The sequence below is a fragment of the Equus quagga genome, chromosome 10, assembly GCF_021613505.1.
Source record: "Equus quagga isolate Etosha38 chromosome 10, UCLA_HA_Equagga_1.0, whole genome shotgun sequence".
NCBI classification, from domain to species: Eukaryota; Metazoa; Chordata; class Mammalia; order Perissodactyla; family Equidae; genus Equus; species Equus quagga.
Genome location: NC_060276.1, coordinates 40985087 through 41006494, shown reverse-complemented (window position 1 = coordinate 41006494; position 21408 = coordinate 40985087).

Here is a 21408-nt window from a genome sequence, read left to right as displayed (position 1 = left end):
CCCCCCCAGAGCCAGGGCTGTGTGTGCTCCCCAGGGCTGTGTGGCTGCTGAGGTGGGGCTGCTTTGTAACCCTGATAAACCTGGGGGTGTTGTTCTGTGTCCCTAGTGTACTAGTCACATATTTTTAGGTGGAGAAAAGTATTATTTTCTTAGCCATACAAATTTATTTAAATTTGAAAACAATCCATTTTGGGAAAAACAGCATTAAAGTGCACATGAAAATCTGAGGAGACAAAAATTGTCCCCATATCTGACTGACATTGGTTTGATATCCTTGACATATAAAGAAATCAGTAGAGAGAAGGGAAACTAATATTAACCTAAACTTGTTATTAAAAGCAATAGGATTGGGAGCCAGCCCAGTGGCTTAGTGATTAAGTTCACGTGCTTCTCTTTGGTGGCCCCAGGTTCGCAGGTTTGGATCCCGGGTGTGGACCTACACACTGCTCATCAAGCCATGCTGTGGTGGCATTCCACATACAAAATAGAGGAAGATTGATACAGTTGTTAGCTCAGGGCCAATCCTCCTCACAAAAAAAAAAAAGCAATAGGAATGCCCAAGAAATCTGTGAAAAGCTGTTCAACCATAATAACCTATAAAACCACAACTGCAAACATTGAGATAAGGTACTAAATGAGAAAAGAAAGCTAACTATTGTTCAGAAAATCACGTGTCTGAGTGTGTGTGCATGCACTCATGCATGCGTGTGTGTGTGTCTATATTGTTGTATTAGTTTCCTAGGGCTGCCATGACAGTACCACAAAGCAGATAGCTTAAAATAACAGATATTTATTCTATCACAGTTCTGCAGGCCAGAAATCAAAACTCAAGGTGCCAGCTGGGCCATGTTTCTTTCAAAGGCTCTAGGGGAGAATTTTTTCTTGCTTCTTTCAGCTTCTGCTTGCTCCTGGTGGTTTTGGGTTTTTTTTTTTTTGGCTTGTGGCAACATAAACTCATATCTCTGGCTCCATTCACATGGCCTTTTCCCTTGTGTCTCTGTGTCTTCTCCTGTCTGTCCCTTATAGGGTCACCCGTCATTGGACTTAGGGTCCACTCTAATCCAGGTTGATTTCATCTTGAGATTCCTACCTTAATTTTTTCTGCAAAGATCTTTATTCCAAATAAGTGTACATTCTGAGGTTCTGGCTACTTGTATCTTTTGAAGGTCACTATTCTACTCCCTACTTCCTTCCCTCTGTGCCCCCAAATTCACATTCATCCCATGTGAAAAATACATTCACCTCATCCCACCATCCCCAAAAGTCTTAATGAATTCCAGCATCAACTCTAAGTCAAATATCTCATCTAAATATCAACTCAAAAAGTCCCACATCTCATCATCTAAATCAGGTATGCGTGAGACTCTGGCTATGATCCACGTGCAGGTAAAATTTCTCTCCATCTTTGGACTTGCAATACCAGAAAACAGGTTATCTGCTTCAAAAATACTATGGTGGGACAGGCATATGATACTCATTCTGAGAGGAAGAACATGAAAAGATTAAAAGAGTCACTGGTCCAAAGCAAGTTTGAAACTCAGTAGGGTAAACTATGTTAGGTTTCAATACCAAAGTATAATCTCTGTTGCTTGATGCTCTGTTCTCTGAGCCCATGGTGGTAGCCCTCCCCTCTCTGGACTCTGCCTCTGTATCCATGTCTTTGCCCTCTGAGTCATTTTTCCTTTTTCTTGATGGATAACACATGTTAGCAGCCAAGAAGCTCTATCATCCTGTTTCCCACCTTTGGAATCCCAGAAGTCTAACAGTTTTCCTTCATTTTGTCCCTCTTTTGTTGCCTTGAAGGCAAGCTGGCAGTGTTTTTGGTAGTATAACATTCTTCTCAAAAAACTTTTGGGTCTCACATGTATGTCTAGGGGATCCCTGCCGTCAGACAAGAGGGTTCTCCGCATATATTTATTGGATCACATCATCTGTATTCCTGGATTCTGCTGAGAGGGTTGATTGGATCCATTACTTACACATATAAAGTCTTCCGCAAAAGGTGTCCAGCTATACTCTTGGCTCTTTTCCCAGAACACGCTTAAAATCTTTTGCAAGCTAAATAGGCTGAGAATTTTCCAAATCATCAAGTGCCAGTTCCTTTTTATTTAACAATTCCTTCTTCAATGTAACTCTTCCTCTCACCTTTTACTATAAACAGCAAGGAGAAACATTTGGCTTGGAAAGCTGCTCAGCTAAATATGCAAGTTCATTGCTTATAAGTTCCACTTTCCACCCAACAAAATAATTCAGCCCATTTTTCCCCCATCTTATAATAAGGATCGCCTGTCCTATATTTTCCAATAATATGTTCCTCATTTCTGAAATCTCACCGGAAGCACCTTTAATCTCCATATTTCCACCAACAATGTCTTCAAGATTATCCAGGATTTTTCTGTCATGTGCCTCAGAATTATTCCATTCTCTACCCATTGTCCAATTCCAAAGCTATTTCCACATTCTTAGGTATTTGTTACTGCAGCACCCCATTCTGGATACCAAAATCTATGTTAGTTTTCTAGGCTGCCATAACAAAGTGCCACAAACTTGATATCTTAAAAGAATAGAAATTAACTCTCTCACAGTTCTGGAGGCCAAGAATAAAAATCAAGGTACCAGAAGGGCCATGCTCCCTCTAAAGGTTCTAGAGGAGAGCCCCTCCTGCCCCTTCCAGCTTCTGGTGGCTCTGAGGTTTCCTTGACTTGTGGCAGCATAACTCAAATATCTGCCTCCATTTTCACCTGGTTTTCCTCCCTCTGTCTTCTCTTCTGTTTTTTATAAGGAAACTCATTATTAGACTTAGGGTCCACCTTAATCCAGGTTGATATAATCTATCTTAATTACATCCACAAAGACCCTTCAGATCAGTACCTCTTGGGCAGCATCTATGTTGCTGATATTAGCAGCTAAGAACCAGGAATTTTCTTGGGTAAGAACATTCCAGAGGTCACGAGGAGCTTGGTACTGGGCCTGAAACCCATAGAAGGCCCAAATGCAATATTTCTCTGCCTACTTCATGCCTATTATACGTCTTCATCACTATCAGTTGGGCTCACTACCTACAGGCAGTCAACAGGAGTTTTCATCCTGTTGTCCTTTGTGCAAGGTAACTCTGTTCTTTGCACCAGCTGAAATGAAAGCACCTGTCACTTTCTGAGTAGTATTTACTGTCTTTATACCCAGAGAGACACTCCAAGACACAGACTGTCAGACACGAGCATGTGAGTGCTGAGATCTTGGTAAAAGAACTTTAGATGCCAGTTATTTAGAGCCATATTTGCCCCATATTAATCATGCCAGGCTCCCCTAATGTCTCACACCTCCATTTGTAATCCCTGCCACTCCATCCTGTTCCCAAAAGTACACACCCACTCAATCAAAATTGGGCAGGTTTTAGGTCACAAGAAATGAATCAGGGTAGAACAGGCAAAGGCACCCCTTGGTGCCCGGCCTGGTGTCTGCCATTGCCAGCTCTGATGGTTTTGTGTTAGTAAGAACGTGATCAGATGTTTATATTCTAGTCACCCAATGGAGCTTTAGATTGAGGATTAAAATCACAACCCCATATCTTCTTCTTTTGTTACCACAGTTTTTATCTTTTATGCTATCCATTCCTTTTATGCCAGCAAAGGTACCTTGCTTTAAGAGATACCAACTGCCCTCCTAGATCATCTTTGGGGTGTTCTCTTGGCCAATATTATCCTCCAGGATAGAAACTGAAATTTCTAGGATAGAAATTGATTTACTAATTCTATCAATGAGGGTGTTATTCTCAACGTGTTTTAAGCACAAGTTTCTTTTGAAAATGCAAAGTGAGGAACACCAGGTGAAAGAAACTATACTCAAATAAATTAAGCCGTGTAAGAATACACAGTAAGCAAATACCCACAGACTTCAAATATCTGCCAGCAAACTCAATTCACAGCACGTGTTAGGACCAACACCCACCCAAATATGGTGTTAAAAGTTTCTGTCCTATTCAGATAATTTTCTTTCCATCATTTGGTATCTTTACTATGTTGAGTCTTCTGATTAATGAGCACAGTATGTCTCCCCATTTATTTAGATCATTCTGATTTCTTTTATGAGTATTTCGTAATTTTCAGCATACAAACCCTGCACATGTTTTGTTAAATTTACGCCTAAGTATTTCAGTTTTTAAAAATTGTGGTAAAATTTATATGACATAAAAATTTATCATTTTAATGATTGTTTTTTCTGGTGAGGAAGATTGTCCCTGAGCTAACATCTGTGCCAGTCTTCCTCTATTTTGTATGTTGGATGCTGCCACAGCGTGGCTTGATGAGCAGTGTATAGGTCAGTGCCCTGGATCTGAACTCATGAACCCTGGGCTGCCAAAGCAGAGCACACTGAACTTAACCACTATGCCATGGGGCTGGCACCATTTTAACCATTTTTAAGTGTACAGTTCAGTGGCATTAAGGACATTCACGTTGTGCAACCATCACTGTCTTCCAGTCCCAAAACTTTTTCATCTATCCAAACTGAAACTCCTTACACATTAAATAATAACTCTCCGTTCTCCTCTCCCCTCATACCCTGGCAATCACCATTCTGATTTCTGTCTCTATGGATCCGACCACTCTAGAGATCTCATAACTTGAATCATACAATATTTGTCTTTTTGTGACAGGCTTATTTCACTCAGAATGATGTCTTTGAGGTTCATGCATGTTATAGCATGTCTCACAATATCCTCCCATTTTAAGGATGAATGATATCCCATTGAATGTATATACCACATTTTGTTTATCCATTTATCTGTCAAAGAGACATTTTGGTTTCTTCCACTTTTTGGCTATTGTGACTTATAATGCTATGAACATGGGTGTAAAAATATCTGATAGAGTCCTTGCTATCAGTTCTTTTGGGTATATGCCCAGAAGTAGAATTGATGTATCACATGATAACTCTATGTTTAATTTTTTGACGAGTTGCCAGACTGTTTTGCACAACAGCTGCACCATTTTACATTCTCATTGGCAATGTACTAGGTTTTCAATTTGTCAACATCCTTTCCAACACTTGCTGTTTCCTGTTTTTTGTTTCTTTGTTTTTGCAAGAAAGTAAATTACTATTTTATTTTATTCTATTAAATTTTATTGCAGTAACATTGGTTTATAACATTATATAAATTTCAAGTGTACATTCAAGTGCATCATTATATTTCAATTTCTGTGTACATTACATCATGTTCACTACCCAAAGACTAAGTGCAATCCATCACCACACATGTGTGCCTAATCACCCCTTTCACTCTCCACCTTCCCCCCTTCCCCTCTGGTAACCACCAATCCAATCTCTATCTCTATGTGTTTGTTGTTGTTTTCATCTTCTATTTATAAGTAAGATCATATGGTATTTGACTTTCTCCCTCTGACTTATTTCACTTAGCATAATACCCTCAAGGTCCATCCATGTTGTCACAAATGACAAGATTTCATCCTTTTCATGGCTGAGTAATGTTCCATTGTGTATATATACCACAACTTGTTCATCCATTCGTCCCTTGATGGACACCTAGATTGCTTCCAAGTCTTGTCTATTGTGAAAAATGCTGCAATGAACATAGGGGTGCATATATCTTTATGCATTTATGTTTTCACATTCTTTGGATAAATCCCCAGCAGTGGAATAGCTGCATCATATGATAATTCTATTCTTAATTTTTTGAGGAATCTCCATAATGTTTTATATAGTGCTGCACCAGTTTGCATTCCCACCAGCAGTGTGTGAGAGTTCTCTTTTCTCCACATCTTCTCCAACACTTGTTATTTCCTGTGCTGTTAATTATAGCCATTCCGATGGGCATGAGCTGATATGCATTGTAGTTTTGATATGCATTACTCTGATAATTAGTGATGTTGAACATCTTTATATGTGCCTGTTGGCCATCTGTATATCTTCTTTGGAGAAATGTCTGTTCAGACCCTTCGCCCATTTTTTAATTGGGTTGTTATTTTCTTTGTTTTTGACATGTATGAGTTTTTATGTATTTTGAATATTAACCCCTTATCAGCTATATGGTTTGCAAATATCTTCTCCCAGCTGTTAGGTTGTCTTTTTTGTTGTTGATGGTTTCCTTTGCTGTGCAGAAGCTTTTTAGCTTGATGTAGTCCCATTTGTTTATTTTTTCTATTACTTCCCTTGCCCAGTCAGACATAGGACATGAAAATATGCTGCTGAGACCAATGTCAAAAAGAGTACTGACTATGTCTTACTCTAGAAGATTCATGGTTGTAGGTCTTACATTCAAGTTTTTAATCCATTTCGAGTTAATTTTTGTGTACGGTGTAAGATAATTGTCTACTTTCATTCTTTTCGTGTGGCTGTTCAGTTTCCCAACACCATTTATTGAAGAGACTTTCCTTTCTCCATTGTATGTTCTTGGCTCTGTTGTTGAAAATTAGCTGTCCATAGATTCATGGGTTTATTTCTGGGCTCTTGGTTCTGTTCCATTGATCTATGAGTCTGTTTTTGTGCCAGTACCATGGTTTTGGTTACTATGACTTTGTAGTATATTTTGAAATCAGGGAGTGTGATACCTCCAGCTTTGTTCTTTTTTCTCAGGAATCCTTTGGTTATTCGGGGTCTTTTGCTGTTCCATATAAATTATAATGTTCTTTGTTCTATTTCTGTGAAAAATGTTGTTGAAACTTTGATAGGGATTGCATTGACTCTGTAGATTGTTTTGGCAAGTATGGACATATTAACTATGTTAATTCTTCCAATCCAAGAGCATGGAATATCTTTCCATTTCTTTCTGTCTTCTCCAATTTCTTTCAGCAATGTTTTATACTTTTCAATGTACAGATCTTTCATCTCTTTGGTTAAATTTATTCCCAGGTATTTTATTCTTTTTGTTGAAATCGTAAATGGGATTGTGTTCTTAATTTCTCTTTCTGCTACTTCGTTGTTAGTGTATAGAAACACAACTGATTTTTGTATGTTGATTTGGTATCCTGCAACTTCACCATATTTATTTATTATTTCTAAAATATTTTTGGTGGATTCTTTAGGGTTTTCTATCTTTAAAATCATCTCATCTGCAAATAGTGACAGTTTCACTTCCTCCTTTCCAATTTGGATCCCTTTTATTTCTTTCTCTTGTGTGATTGCTCTGGTAGGACTTCTAACATTATGGTAAATGAGTGTCTGGTTCCTGTTCTTAGAAGGATGGCTTTCAGTTTTTCTCTGTCGAGAATGATATTAGCTGTGGGTTTGTCATATATGGCCTTTATTATGTTGAGGTACTTTCCTTCTATACACATTTTATTTAGAGATTTTATCATAAATGGATGCTGTATCTTGTGAAATACTTTCTCTGCATCTATTGAGATGATCATGTGATTTTTATTCTTCATTTTGTTAATGCGGTGTATCACGTTGATTGATTTGTGAATGTTGAATTATCCCTGCATCCCTGGAATGAATCCAACTTGATCATCGAGTGTGATATTTTTAATGTATTCTATTCGATTTGCTAGTATTTTGTTGAGGATTTTTGCATTGATGCTCAACAGTGATATTGGCCTGTAATTTTCTTTTTTTGTGTTATCCTTGTCTGGTTTTGATATCAGGATAATGTTGGCTTTGTAGAATGAGTTAGGAAGCATCCCCTCCTCTTCAATATTTTGGAAGAGTTTGAAAAGGATAGGTATTAAGTCTTCTTTGAATGTTTGGTAGAATTCACCAGGTAGGCCGTCTTGTCCTGGAGTTTTATTTTTGGGGAGGTTTTTGATTGCTGTTTTGATCTCCTTACTGGTGATTGGTCTATTCAAATTCTGTATTTTTTCTTGATTGAGTTTTAGAAGGTTGTATCATACTAAGAATTGATCCATTTCTTGTAGATTACCCAGTTTGTTGGTGTATAGCTTTTCGTGGTGTTCTCTAATAATCTTTTGTATTTCTAAGGTGTCCATTGTAATTTCTCATCTTTCATTTCTGATTTTATTTATTTGAGCCCTCTCCTTTTTTTTCTTGGTGAGTTTAGCTAAAGATTTGTCACTTTTGTTTATCTTTTCAAAGAATCAGCTCTTGGTTTCATTGATTTTTTTCTATTATATTTTTAGTCTCTATTTGATTTATTTCTGCTCTGATTTTTATTATTTCCTTCCTTATACTGAGTTTGGCTTTGTTTCTTCTTCTTTTTCCAGTTCCTTTAGTTGTACTGTTAGATTGTTTATTTGAGATATTTCTTCTTTGTTCCGGTAGGTCTGTATTGCTATAAACTTCCCTCTTAGGACCACTTTTGCTGTATCCCACAAATTTTGGCATGTCATATTTTCACTTTAATTTGTCTCCAGGTGTTTTTTGATTTCTCCTTTGATTTATTTGTTGACCTAATGGTTGTTCAGCAGCATTTTGTTTAATCTCCACATATTTGTGTCTTTTCTGACTTTCTTCCTGTAGTTGATTTCTAGTTTCATATGATTGTGGTCAGAAAAGACGCTTGGTGTTATTTCATTCTTCTTCAATTTATTGAGACTTGTTTTGTGGCCTAATACATGATCAATCTTGGAGAATGCTCCATGTGCATTTGAAAAGAATGTGTATTCTGCAGTTTTTGGAAGAACTGTTCTGTATATATCTACTAAAGTCCATCTGGTCTAATGTGGCATTGAAGGCCAATGTTTCCTTATTGATCTTCTGTTTGGATGCTCCATCCATTGGTGTAAGTGGAGTGTTAGTCCTCTGCTATTATTGTGTTACTATCTATTTCTCCTTTTATGTCTGTTAATAATTGCTTTATATATTTAGGTGCTTCTCTGTTGGGTACGTAGATATTTGCAAGTATTATATCCTCTTGTTGGGTTGTGCCCTTTATCATTATGTAGTGCCCTTCTTTCTCTCTTGTTACAGTTTTTGTTTTACAGTCTATTTTGTCTGGTATAAGTATTGCTACCCCAGCTTTCTTTTCATTACCATTTGCGTGGAGTATCTTCTTCCATCCCTTCACTTTCTGTTAGTGAGTTTCTAGGTCTTAAGTGTGTCTCTTATACACAACATGTATATGAGTCTTGTGTTTTTAGCCAATTAGCCACCCTATGCCTTTTGATTGGAGCATTTAGTCCATCTACATTCAAAGTAGCTATTGATAAAAATGCACTTACTACCATTTTGTTACTTTTTGCTGGGTGTTTTAGTAGTTCTTCTTTGTTTCTTTCTTCTTCTCTTAGTCTCTTCCCTTGTGGTTTGTTGGCTTTCTTTAATATTATATTTGGGTTCCTTTCTCTTATTTTTTTGTGTATTTATTATAGATTTCTGAGTTATGATTACCATGAGGTTCATACATAGTAACCTACGTATATAGCAATCTATATTCAGTTGATGGTCTCCTTGGTTTGTCCTCTTGCTAAAAGCTGTACTCTTTGACTCCTGTCCTCCCACATTTTGTTTTTGATATCCCATCTAAACCTCTTTTTTGTATGTGTATATCTCTTACCCTTTTAACAAGGAAATAGATAATTTTAGTACTTCTGTGTTTTGACCTTCATATTAGCTTCATAGGTGGTTGATCTGCTACCTTTAGTGTGTATTTGCCTTTACCAGGGATTTTATTGTTTGTTGGTTGTTTTTTGGGGGGATAATTTTCTTATTCTTCTTTGTGGTCTTCTCTTTTCCTCTTAAATAAGTCCCTTTAGCATTTCTTGTAAGGCTGATTTCTCGTTGGTAAACTCCTTTGGTTTTTGCTTGTCTTGGAAACTCTTCCTCTCCTTTGATTTTAAATGATAACCTTGCCATGTAGAGCATTCTTGGCTGTAGATTTTTTCCTTTAAGCACTTTAAATAAATCGTGCTACTCTCTTCTAGCCTGTAGGGTTTCAGTTGAGAAATCTGCTGATAGCTTTATGGGCTTTCCTTTGTATGTCACTTGTTTCCTTTCTCCTGAAGCTTTTAGGATTCTCTCTTTCTCTTTAATTTTTGACATTTTAATTATAATGTGTCTTTGTGTGGGCCTCTTTGAGTTTATCTTCTTTGGTGCTCTCCATGCTTCCTGTACCTGTGTGTCTGTTTCCTTCCTTAGGTTAGGAAAGTTTTCAGCTATTATTTCTTCAAATAGATTCTCTGCCCCTTTGTCTCTCTTCTCCTTCTTAGACAACTATAATACAAATGTTACTGTACTTGATGTTGTCCCAGAGTTCCCTTAGACTGTCCTCATTGTTTTTAATTCTTTGTTCTTTTATCTGTTCAGCTTGGAAGATTTGCTCTAGTCTGTTGTCCAGCTCGCTGATCCATTCTTCTGTATCATCTACTCTGCTATTGAGTCCCTCTCATGAATTTTTCATTTCCAGTGTTATATTCTTCATTTTCGATTGGTTATTTTTTATATTTTCCAGTTCTTTGTTAAAAGTCTCTCTAGTGTATCCGTTCTTCTCCCAAGATCAGTGAGTATCCTTATGACTATTAGTTTTTACGCTTTGTCAGGTAGATTGTTTAGCTCTGTTCTGTTTAGCTCTTTTTCTGTGGCTTAGTCCTGTTCCTTTACTTGGAATGTATTCTTTTGTCTCCTCATTTTGCCTCTTTCTCTCTGCTTATATCTATGCATTAGGTAGGTCAGCTAGATCTCCTGATGTTGGAGAGGTGGCCTTATGTAAGAGATGCCTTAAAATCATGGGACAAGAAGCAGAGGAAATGCAAGCGAACCAGAAAACAAGTGATAAAATGGCAGTGTTAGGCCCCCACATTTCAATAATCACTCTAAATGTAAATGGATTGAACTATCCAATCAAAAGACACAGAGTGGCAGGATGGATTAAAGAATGAGACCCAACAATATGCTGCCTCCAGGAAACACTTATTTTCTGGTTCGCTTGCATTTCCTCTGTTTCTCGTCCCATGATTTTTGGGCTACTAATTCAGGTAGGTAGATTTCTCTATTGGCTTTCTTCTTATTTGTAATTTGTGTCTTTAATCTTGTTATTTGTTTAGTGGTTACCAAGTGGTTTGTAAAAAACATCTCATAGATGAGATAGTCCATTTTCTGACAGCCTCTTATTTCCTTAGATTAAGACGTTCCATCCTTTTCCTCTTCCCCTTGTAGGTTGTTATTGTCAGATTTTTTTTCTTCCTTCTTGTGCTGTGAGTTTGTGGTTAAAATGACAAGATTATATTCATTCTTGGTGTTTCCCTTCCTTTTATCTTTAATGTTATACTTAACTTTTGCTAACCTGTTCTGATGGAGAGCTGCAACTTTCTTATTTTGTCTTTCTACTTGTCTCCTTTGCTCTGGGTTTTGTAACCCCTTTCCTTCTTTTGATTTTTCAGGTATGAAGGTCTTCCTGAGCATTTCTTGTAGAGGAGGTCTTGTGGCGATGAACTCCCTTAACTTTTGTTTATCTGGGAAAGTTTTTATTTCTCCATCATATTTGAAGGATATTTTCTCTGGATAGAGTATTCTTGGCTGCAGGTTTTTGTCCTTTGGAGTTTTGAATATACCATTCCACTCTCTTCTAGCCTGTAATGTATCTGCTGAGAAATCTGCTGACAGCCTTATGGGGGTTCCTTTGTAGGTTATTTTCTTTTGCCTTGCTGCCCTTAGTATTTTCTCTTTGTCATTGACTTTTGCAAGTTTCACTACTATATGGCTTGGGGTTGGTCTTTTTACATTGATAAAGTTTGGAGATCTATTGGCATCTGTCACATGAAGTTCCATCTCTCTCCCCAGGTTTGGAAAGTTCTCAGCCATTATTTCTTTGAACAGGCTTTCTGCCCCCTTCTCCTTCTCTTCGCCCTCTGGGATACCTATAATCCTTATGTTGTATTTCCTAATTAAGTTGGATAATTCTCAGAGAGTTTCTTTCTTTCTTTTTAGTTTTAGTTCTTTCTCCTCCTCTATCAGCAGCATTTCTATATTCCTATCCTCTAAATTGCTAATTCTGTCCTCCATATTATTGACCGTACTGTTCAGAGAGTCCAGATTTTTCTTAATCTCCTCCATTGTGTTCTTCATCTCCAATATTGCTGATTGGTTCTTCTTTATAGTATCAAGCTATTTTGTGACATAGGTACTGATCTCATTGAGTTGTCTATCTGTATTCTATTTTAACTCATTGAGTTTTTTAATGATGGCTATTTTGAATTCATTGTCATTTAGGTTATATATTTCATTGTCTGTGGGATTGTTTTCTGGGTAGTTGCCATTTTCCTTCTGTGCTGGAGATTTAATATATTTTTTCATACTGCTTTATGGCGTGTATTTGTGCCTCCCCAAAGAGATAGAGTTTAGTTATTGGTTCCACTTGCTTCTACTGGAGTGGGGGCAGGAGCACCTATTTAATCTGCACTGACTAGGATCCCTGTCAGCTCTTGCTGACCAGACCTGGGCCCCTCCTCGTGGTCACAGTGGTCCTGTGGGGTTTCTCATCAGCTGTGGGGACAATCACAAGGGGACCTCAGGTTGCTGGTGCCTACTGTCGCAGACCACCTAGATGCGCTCCCTCCTTAGGGCCTGCAGCAGTATTATGGGCTTTCACAGTGGCCAGGAGCAGGTTCACCTATATTCACAGCTCTGTCACCATCAGGGCCTGCAAGATCTCACTTGTCCACTATGGGCCACAACAGAGCTATGGGTATCTACTGCAGTCTGTGGTTAGCTCACCCAGCTGTGCTACTTCTGCCTCAAGGCCTTCCAGCCTTGTGATTGCCGGGCGGGGCCTCTCCATTAATGCTGCACAGAGGCTTTCACCGTGTCTGCTGTGGGACCATGGATTTTCCCCCTGGCCTGTGGAGCAGGCTTGCTGGGACTCCAACCTGCCACCACCCACTCCCACAGGCTCACTGGGTGTCCCTTGCCACCTCTGGGACACAGCCAGAGTCTGTGAGTCAGAGGTGGCTGGTGGGCTGCTGCACCACCCAGGATCCTCCTGTCCCGGAGCCTCCCAGCATTCTGAATGCTGGGTGGGGCCTCTCTGCTAATTCTGAGCAGAGGCTTTCCCTGCAGCTGCTGTGGGACCATGGATTTTCCCACTGGGCTTAGGGGCAATTGTGGGGGGGCTTAGGTAGGGCTGTAGTCACCTGTTTCCACCGTCACTCCACTGATGCACACACACGCCTGCCCTTGGTGCGTGGTGATGCTATGAGTGTGTCTGCTGGAAGAAAGTCACTTGCAGGTACTAGGCTGTCCAGGGGTCGGGGGTCAGAGAGTTTTCACCTATCTCCACCACCTCCCAGGGGGAAGACAGTCCACCTTCCAATGTATAGCAGCACGGGTCTCTCAGGCATCCTGAGATGCTGTGTGGATATCCTTTCTTGACCGATGAATGTCCAGTTAGTTGTAGATTCGAAGAGGGAGAGCAAAGAAAACTGCTCACTCCACCATGTTGTGGACGTCTCTCCCTTTGTCCATTTTTGAATTGGGTTGTTTGCTTTTTGTTGTTGAGTTGTAGGAGTTCTTTACATATTCTGGATATTAGTTCCTTATTGGATGTTCAATTTGCAAATATTTTCCCTTTCACTCTGTTGATACTGTCCTCTGATGCAAGAAATTTTTAATTTTAATGTAATCCAATTTATCCATTATTTTGTATTGTTGCCTATGTTTTGATGTCATATCCAAGAAATATTTGGCAAATCCAATGTCATGAAGCTTGTCTCTTATGTTTTCTTCTAACAGTTTTATACTTTTACCTCTTACATTTAGGTCTTTCTTCCATTTTGAGTTAATTTTTGCGTGTGGTTTAACATAGGTTATTACTTCATTATTTTCTTACTTTTTTTTTTTTAAAGATTGGCACCTGGGCTAACAACTGTTACCAATCTTTTTTTTTTCTGCTTTATCTCCCCAAACTCCCCTGTACACAGTTGTATATTTTAGTTTCAGGTCCTTCTAGTTGTGGGTTGTGGGACACCGCCTCAACCTAGCCTGACGAGTGGTGCCATTTCCGTGCCCAGGATCCGAACCCTGGGCCGCCACAGCGGAGCATGCGAACTTAACCACTCGACCAGGGAGCCGGCCCCGATTATTTTCTATATGAATATCTAGTTTCCTCACATTTGTTGAAAAAACTGTAGCTATCCCATTGAATGGTCTTGACATGATTGTTGACAAGTGTTTGACCTTGTATGCTAGAGTTTATTTCCGGATTCTCTGTTCTATTCCATTCATCTATATGCCTTTCTTTTTGCCAATACTAAACTGTTTTGATTATTGCAGCTTTGTATTAAATTTTGAAATGAGGAAGTAGGAGACCTCCAACTTTGTTCTTTTTCAAGATTGTTTTGACTAATCAGGGTCCCTTGAGATTCTATATGAAATTTAGGATGGATTTTTCTATTTCTGCAGAAAAACCATTGGGATTTTGATAAGGATTGTATTAAATTTGTAGATCACTTTGGGCATTATTGACATTTTAACAATATTGAGTCTTCCAGTTGATGAACACAGGATGCCTTTCTATTTGTTTGTGTCTTCTTAAATTTCTTTCAGCAATATTTTGTAATTTTTGATGTACAAACCTTTCACATCTTTGGTTAAGTTTATTTTTAATTATCTTATTCTTTTTGATTCTATTGTAAATGGAATTGTTTTCTTAATATCCTTTTTGATTGTTCATTATTAGTGTATAGAAACACGGACGGTTTTTGTGTGTTGATTTTGTATCAATAAATGTTGCTGAATTTATTAATTCTAAAAGTTTTCTTGTGGCATATTTAGGGCTCTCTACATAAAAGATCATTTTATCTGCTAACAGGGGTAATATTACTTCTTTTCTAATATGTATGCCTTTTAATTTTTCTTGTCTAATTCCTCTGGCTAAAACTTCCAGTACTATACTGAAAACAAGTGGTAAAAGTGGGCATTCTTGTCTTGTTTCTGATCTTAGAGAAAAAACTTTTAATCTTTCACCATTGAGTGTGATTTTAGCTGTAGTGTTTTTTCTTAAATATGACCTTTATTACATTGATGTAGTTTTCTTTTATTTCTAGTTTATTGAGTGTTTTATAATGAAAGGTCGAATTTTTTTGAATGCTTTTTCTAAATCAGTTGAAATTATCTTGTCCCTCCCCCACTCCACTTTATTTTGTTAATGTGATGCATTGCATTGTTTGATGTTTCTATGTTCAACCACTCTTGCAGTCCAGGAATAAATCTCACTTGGTCATGGTGTAAAATCTTGTTAATATGCTGTTGAATGTGATATGCTAGTATATTGTTGAGGATTTTTGCATCAATATTCTTAACAGATAGTGTTCTGTAGTTTTCTTATAATATCTTTGTCTCATTTTGATATCAGGGTAATTCTGGCTTTATAAAATGAGTTGGGAAGTGTTTCCTCCTTTCCAAATTTTGGAAGAATTTGAGAAGTGTTTGTATTAATTTTTTCTTTAAATCTTTGCTTGTATTCATCAAGAAAGCCATCTGTACTTAGCCTTTCCTTTGTTGGGAGGTTTTTAATTACTGACTTAATCTCCTTACTAGTTGTGGGTCTATTCAGATTTTTTATTTTTTTATGATTCAGCCTTGGTAGGTTGTGTGTTTCTAGGAATTTATCCATTTCATCTAGATCATCCAATTTGATGGTACAATTGTTCACATTAATCTTTTATAGTCATTTTCACTTCTGTAAAATCTATTGTAATACTCTCTCTTTCTTTTCTGATCTTGGTTATTTGAGATTTCTCTCTTTTTTCTTGGCCAGTCTAGCAAAAGATTTGTTAACTTTTAAAATCTTTTTGAAGAACCAATTTTTGGTTTCATTAATTTTCTCTATTGTTTTTCTATTCTCTATTTATCTCTTCTCTAATCATTATTATTTCCTTTCCTGTGCTAGCTTTGGGTTTAGTTTGTTTTTCTTTTTCTAGTTCTTTAGGGTTAAAATTATTTTGTTGATTTGAGATATTCTTTTTTTAATGTGTTTATCTACAAATTTTCTTCCTAGAACTGCTTTCACTGCAACCTGTAAGTTTTGGTATGTTGTGTTTTCCTTTTAATTTGTCTCGAGATATTTTCCAATTTCCCTTGTAATATCTTCTATGACTCATTGGTTATTTAAGAATGTGTTGTTTAATTGCCAGTTTTCCTTCTTCTATTGATTTCTATTTTCATTCCATTGTAATAAAAAAATACTTTGTATGACTTTAGTTTGTTAAAATTGATTAAGACTTGCTTTGTGGCCTAACTTCTGGTATATCCTGGAGATTATTCCATGAGCACTTGAGAAAAATGTGTGTTTCCTTGTTGTTGGATGGAGTGTTCTGTATACGTCTGTTAGGTCCAATTAGTCTAGAGTTGTTCAAGTCCTCTATTTTCTTATTGATCTTTAGTTAACTTGGTCTATCAGTTATTGAATGTGGGGCATTGAAGTCTCCTACTATTATTGGAAAGCTGTCTATTTCTCCCCATAATTCTATCTATGTTTGCTTTATATACTTAGGAGCAGCGATGTTTGGCACATATATGTTTATAATTATTATATCTTCTTGGCAAATTAACCCTATTATCATCATTTAAGTCATGTTTTGCCTCTTGTAATAGTTTTAGAATTAAAACTATTTTGTCTGGTATTAATACCTGTTATCCTTTGGTTATTATTTGCATAGAAATCTTTTTCTAGCCTTTCACTTTCAACTTATGTATGTCTTTAGATCTAAAGTGAATCCCTTGTAGATCGCATGTAGTTCAATCATGTTTTCCAAATCTATGTCTTTTGATTGGGGAGATTAATCCATTTACATTTAAAGCAATTACTGATAGGAAATAACTTACTATTGCCATTTTGTTTTTTGTTTTCTGTGTGTCTTGCAGTGTTTTGTGTGGTTTTTTTTTCAGTCCCTCATTTTTTCTATGGCTGCCTTCTTTGGTGTTTAGTTGATTTTTCATAGTGACACATTTTAATTCCCTTCTTACTTCTTTTTTCATATATTCTACTGGTATTCTCTGTGGTTATCATGGAGATTACATATAACATGCAAAGTTTTAACAATCTATTTTAAACTGATATCAACTTAACTTTAATTGTATACAAAACTTTACAACTTTCTGACTCTGCCTCCCCCATTTTATGTTATTGATGTCACAAATTACGTTGTCATATATTGTGTTCCCATTAACATAAATTTATTATTAGTTTTTATACTTTTGTCTTTTAAATCCTGAAGAAGAATAAAAAGTTAACTTTCGACCCCAAATTACACTCATACTGGTTTTTATATTTTCACATATATTTACCTTTCCTAGAGAAATTTACACTTTTATATGGATTTTAGTTACTGTCTTACACTCTTTCATTTCAACTTGAAGGGCTCCCAAGAGCATTTCTTGTAGGGAAAATTTAATGGTAATGTAGAATAAAAAAATTATTCTTCCCTTCTAGATTTTTCTGTCTGGTCTAAGAATTAAATTGGCATAAGACAGAATAACAGGAGAAAATCAAACAAATTTAATAATGTGTATACATGGGAGAAACAGGAAAACTGAGTAATTTGCAAAAATGACTGAAGCCACCGCCTTTAATACCATCTTCAGCTAAAGACAAATGAGGATGTTGAGGGTAGTGGTTTGGGACTTCAAAGGGGAGGAAAGCAATTCACATGAGGATGGAAAAGCAAATGTTTGGTAAACAGATGTTTGCCATGCCTTTCAAAGACAATGAGACATGGAGAGGACTTTGATCTAATGGGCTTTGCTAGGTTGCCCCCCATATACCACACCTAGTTCATATTATACTATAGTTATCTATGGCATTAGTTCCTTACTGGAACAGGCTTCCTATCTTAAATTCTTTTAGCAAGTTGGAGGGGGGAGGTCAAAGTTTCTTCCTGAGTCTTTTGTTCTTAAAAATAATCAGGCCAAAGAGACCCATTTTGGGGTAGAAAATTCTGCTGCCCTACAGTAATGAACTCCCTCAGTTCCTGTTTATTTAGGAATGTCTTAATTTCTCCCTCATTTTTGAAGGACGGTTTTGCTAGATAAAGAATTCTCATTTGATTTTTTTCCTTTCATCATTTTAAATATATCATCCCACTGCCTTCTGGTCTGTGAGGTTTCTACTGAGAAAGCCACTGAGAATCTTTTTTAATAAGACTGATGAGAGTGTAAATCTTTGCTTTATTTTGGATCTTAGAGATAAAGCATTCAGTCTGACACCATTATGTACGATGTTGCCCATAGGTTTTTGTTGAACTTTGCCTTTCACCATACACACACAAAAATGTTATCAGAGCTAATAAACAAATTCAGTTATATTGCATGATACAAGGTCAATACATAAAAATCAATTATATTTCTATACATTACCAATGAATGATTTGAAATGGAAATCGAGAAGTCAAATTTATGTACAATAGCATCAAAAACAATAAAATATTTGGGAATAAATGTAACTAAGGAAGTGGAACACTTGAAACTTGAAAACTACAAAACATTGTTGAAAGAAATGTAAAATACAAATAAATGAAAAGACATCCATGTTCATGAATTGAAAGACTTAATATTTTTTAGATGACAATATACCTCAAAGTGATCTATAGATCTACCACAATCTCTATCAAAATTTCAGCAATTTTTTTTGAAAAAATTGACAATCTGATCTTAAAGGTCATATTGAAATGCAAGAGACCCAGAATAACCAAAACAATCTTGAAAATGCAGAATATTTTTGAGATCTCACACTTTTCAATTTCAGAATTTAGTACAAAGCAATGGTAAATAAGATAATATTGTACTGAGACAAAGATAGACATATAGGTCAATGCAATAGAATGGAGAGTCTAGAAATAAAACCATGTGACTATTGTCAACTGAATTTTAACAAACATTCAAAGGCAATTCAGTGAGAAAAGAATAGTCTTTTCAAGAAATGGTGCTGGAAAAACTGGATATCCACATGTAAAGTTACTCCCTTACCTCCTACCTTATACAAAAACGAACTCAAACTGCACCAAGGACCTAAATGTAAAAGCTATAATTATAAAACTCTTAGAAAAAAAGCATAGAGATTAAGTGTTTGTGAGTTTGTATTAAGCAGATTTCTTAGATATGACAACAAAAACATGGGCAACAAAGGAAAAAATAGATAATGTGGACTTCATTGAAATTAAAACTATTGTGCTTTAAAGGGCACCATTAAGAAAGTGATAAGACAATGCATGGAATGGACTAAAATATTTGTAAGTCACATATCTGATAAGGGACTTCTACCTAGAATATATAAAAACTCTCACAACTCAATAATAAAAAGAAAAATAATACAATTAAACAATGGGCAAAGGATATGAATATACATTTCTCCAAGGAAGACATGCAACTGATTGATAAGCACATGTGTGATATTGTGATTTATAATAAGAAATATATACTTGGTCTTTGTCCCTGTCACTGGCACAGAGCTTCCAAAATCCTCAGAATTTCCTAAGAGATAAGAGGAATGGGCGCATCTTTCGTTATAACATTCAGTTTTTTGTCTTCAGTTCCTAAAATCACTTCAGAGCCATAAAGGTAAAATGGGTGTCTTGTTATTCCTAAAACCTCCTTTCAACCACAACTGAGTTTATGCTAATGAAGTAACTTGGAAATTCACTAAAGATGGGGTGGCTGGTTGCCAAGTGAACCAACCATGATTAGCGGGTTAGAACTTTCACTCTCACTCCCTGGTTTCCAGGAAGGGGAGGCGAGCGGAGGTTGAATTAATCATCAACGGCTAATGATTTAATCAATTATGTCTATGTAATAAAGCCTCATAAAAACCCAAAAGGAAGTGGTTGGCAGATCTTCCAGGTTGGTGAACCAGAATGCTTCCATGTGCCGCAGTGCCAGGTCCCAGACTTCATAGAGACAGAAGCTCTTTGGTTCAAGACCTGGGCCCTATGTATCTCTTCATCTGGCTGCTGATTTGTGTTCTTTAATATCCTTTGTAATAAACTGGTAATCTAGTGAGTGCACTGTTTACCTGAGTTCTGTAAGCCACTCCAGCAAATTAACCAAACCTAAGGAGGTGGTCGTAGGAACCTCTGATTTATAGCCAGTGGAACAGAAGCACAGGTAACAACCTGGACTTGGAATTCATACCTGAAGTGGAGAGCAGTCTTGTGGGACTGAGTTCTTAATCTGTGGAATCTGATACTATCTCCAGGTAGATTGTGTCAGAATTGAGTTGAATTGTAGGAACCCAGCTGGTTGGGGAGAAGTGCTTGATGGTGTGGGGGGGAAAAACCCACACATCAGAATAGGAGCAGAATTATAACATGAAAAGATGCTCAACATCATTAGTCATCTGGGAAATGGAAATCAAACCACCCTGAGATATCACGTTAATCTCCACTAATATGGCTAGAATCAAAATTTCAGATAATAACAAATATTAGGGAGGATGTTGAGAAATCAGAACACTTGTATACTGTTTATAGGAATGTAGTTGGTCAAACACTTTGAAAAACAGTTTGGCAGTGCCTCAAGTTATTAATCATATTGCTGCCATGAACCTTAGAAAAATTATGTTAAATGAAAAAACCAGTCCCAAATGAACACATATTATATGATTTCATTTATATGAAATGTCCAGAATAGGGAAATCTATAGAGACAGAAATTGTGTTAGTGGCTGCTTTGGCCTGGAGAGGATCCGAGGGATAAGGGAGAGATAGTTAAAGAGTACTTTTGAGTTTCTTTTTGAGGTGATGAAAATGTCCTAAAATTGGCTGTGGTGATGGTTGCACATATCTGTGAATATATTAAAAAACATTGAAGCAAACACTTCAAATGGGAAATCTTGTATCTAAATTATAGCTCCATAACGCTATTCTTAAAATACACAAAGAAAATCTTAGTCAGATTTGGTTATTAACCTAAGACAAGGGAAAATGAAGAGGGATTCAAGGAAGATGACCAGGTTCTGGGTTGGCCAATGAATAGTAAGGCAGAAAATAAAGGAAAAAGAAGGTCTAAGGTAAGAATAAATGATTAGAGAGAGTGAGACAGCATATATAGAGACTTTCAAACTTTTTTCTTTCTTTTTTTTTTTTTGTTGAGGAAGATTGGCCCTAAGCTAACATCTGTTGCCAATCTTCCTTTTTTTATTTTTTTTTGTTCGTTTATGTTTTGGTTTTTTTTCTTCCCCAAAGCCCCAGTACACAGCTGTATATCGTAGTTGCAAGTCATTCTAGTTCTCCTATGTGAGACGCTGCTACAGCATGGCCTGATGAGCAGTGTTAGGTTAGGGCCCAGGATCCGACCCAGCAAACCCCAGATCGCTGAAGTGGAGCGTGTGAACTTAACCACTATGCGACGAGGACAGCCCTGAGACTTTTAAACTTTTTGAAGGGCAAGGAGTCACATCCTTTTTTGAGAATATGCTGAGAAGTATTTCTCCTCTCCCCAAAAAACTCTGAATATATTACCATCCCCCTCACATATACAGATGATTCTGAATAACATTTAAGAGGTTTTACAG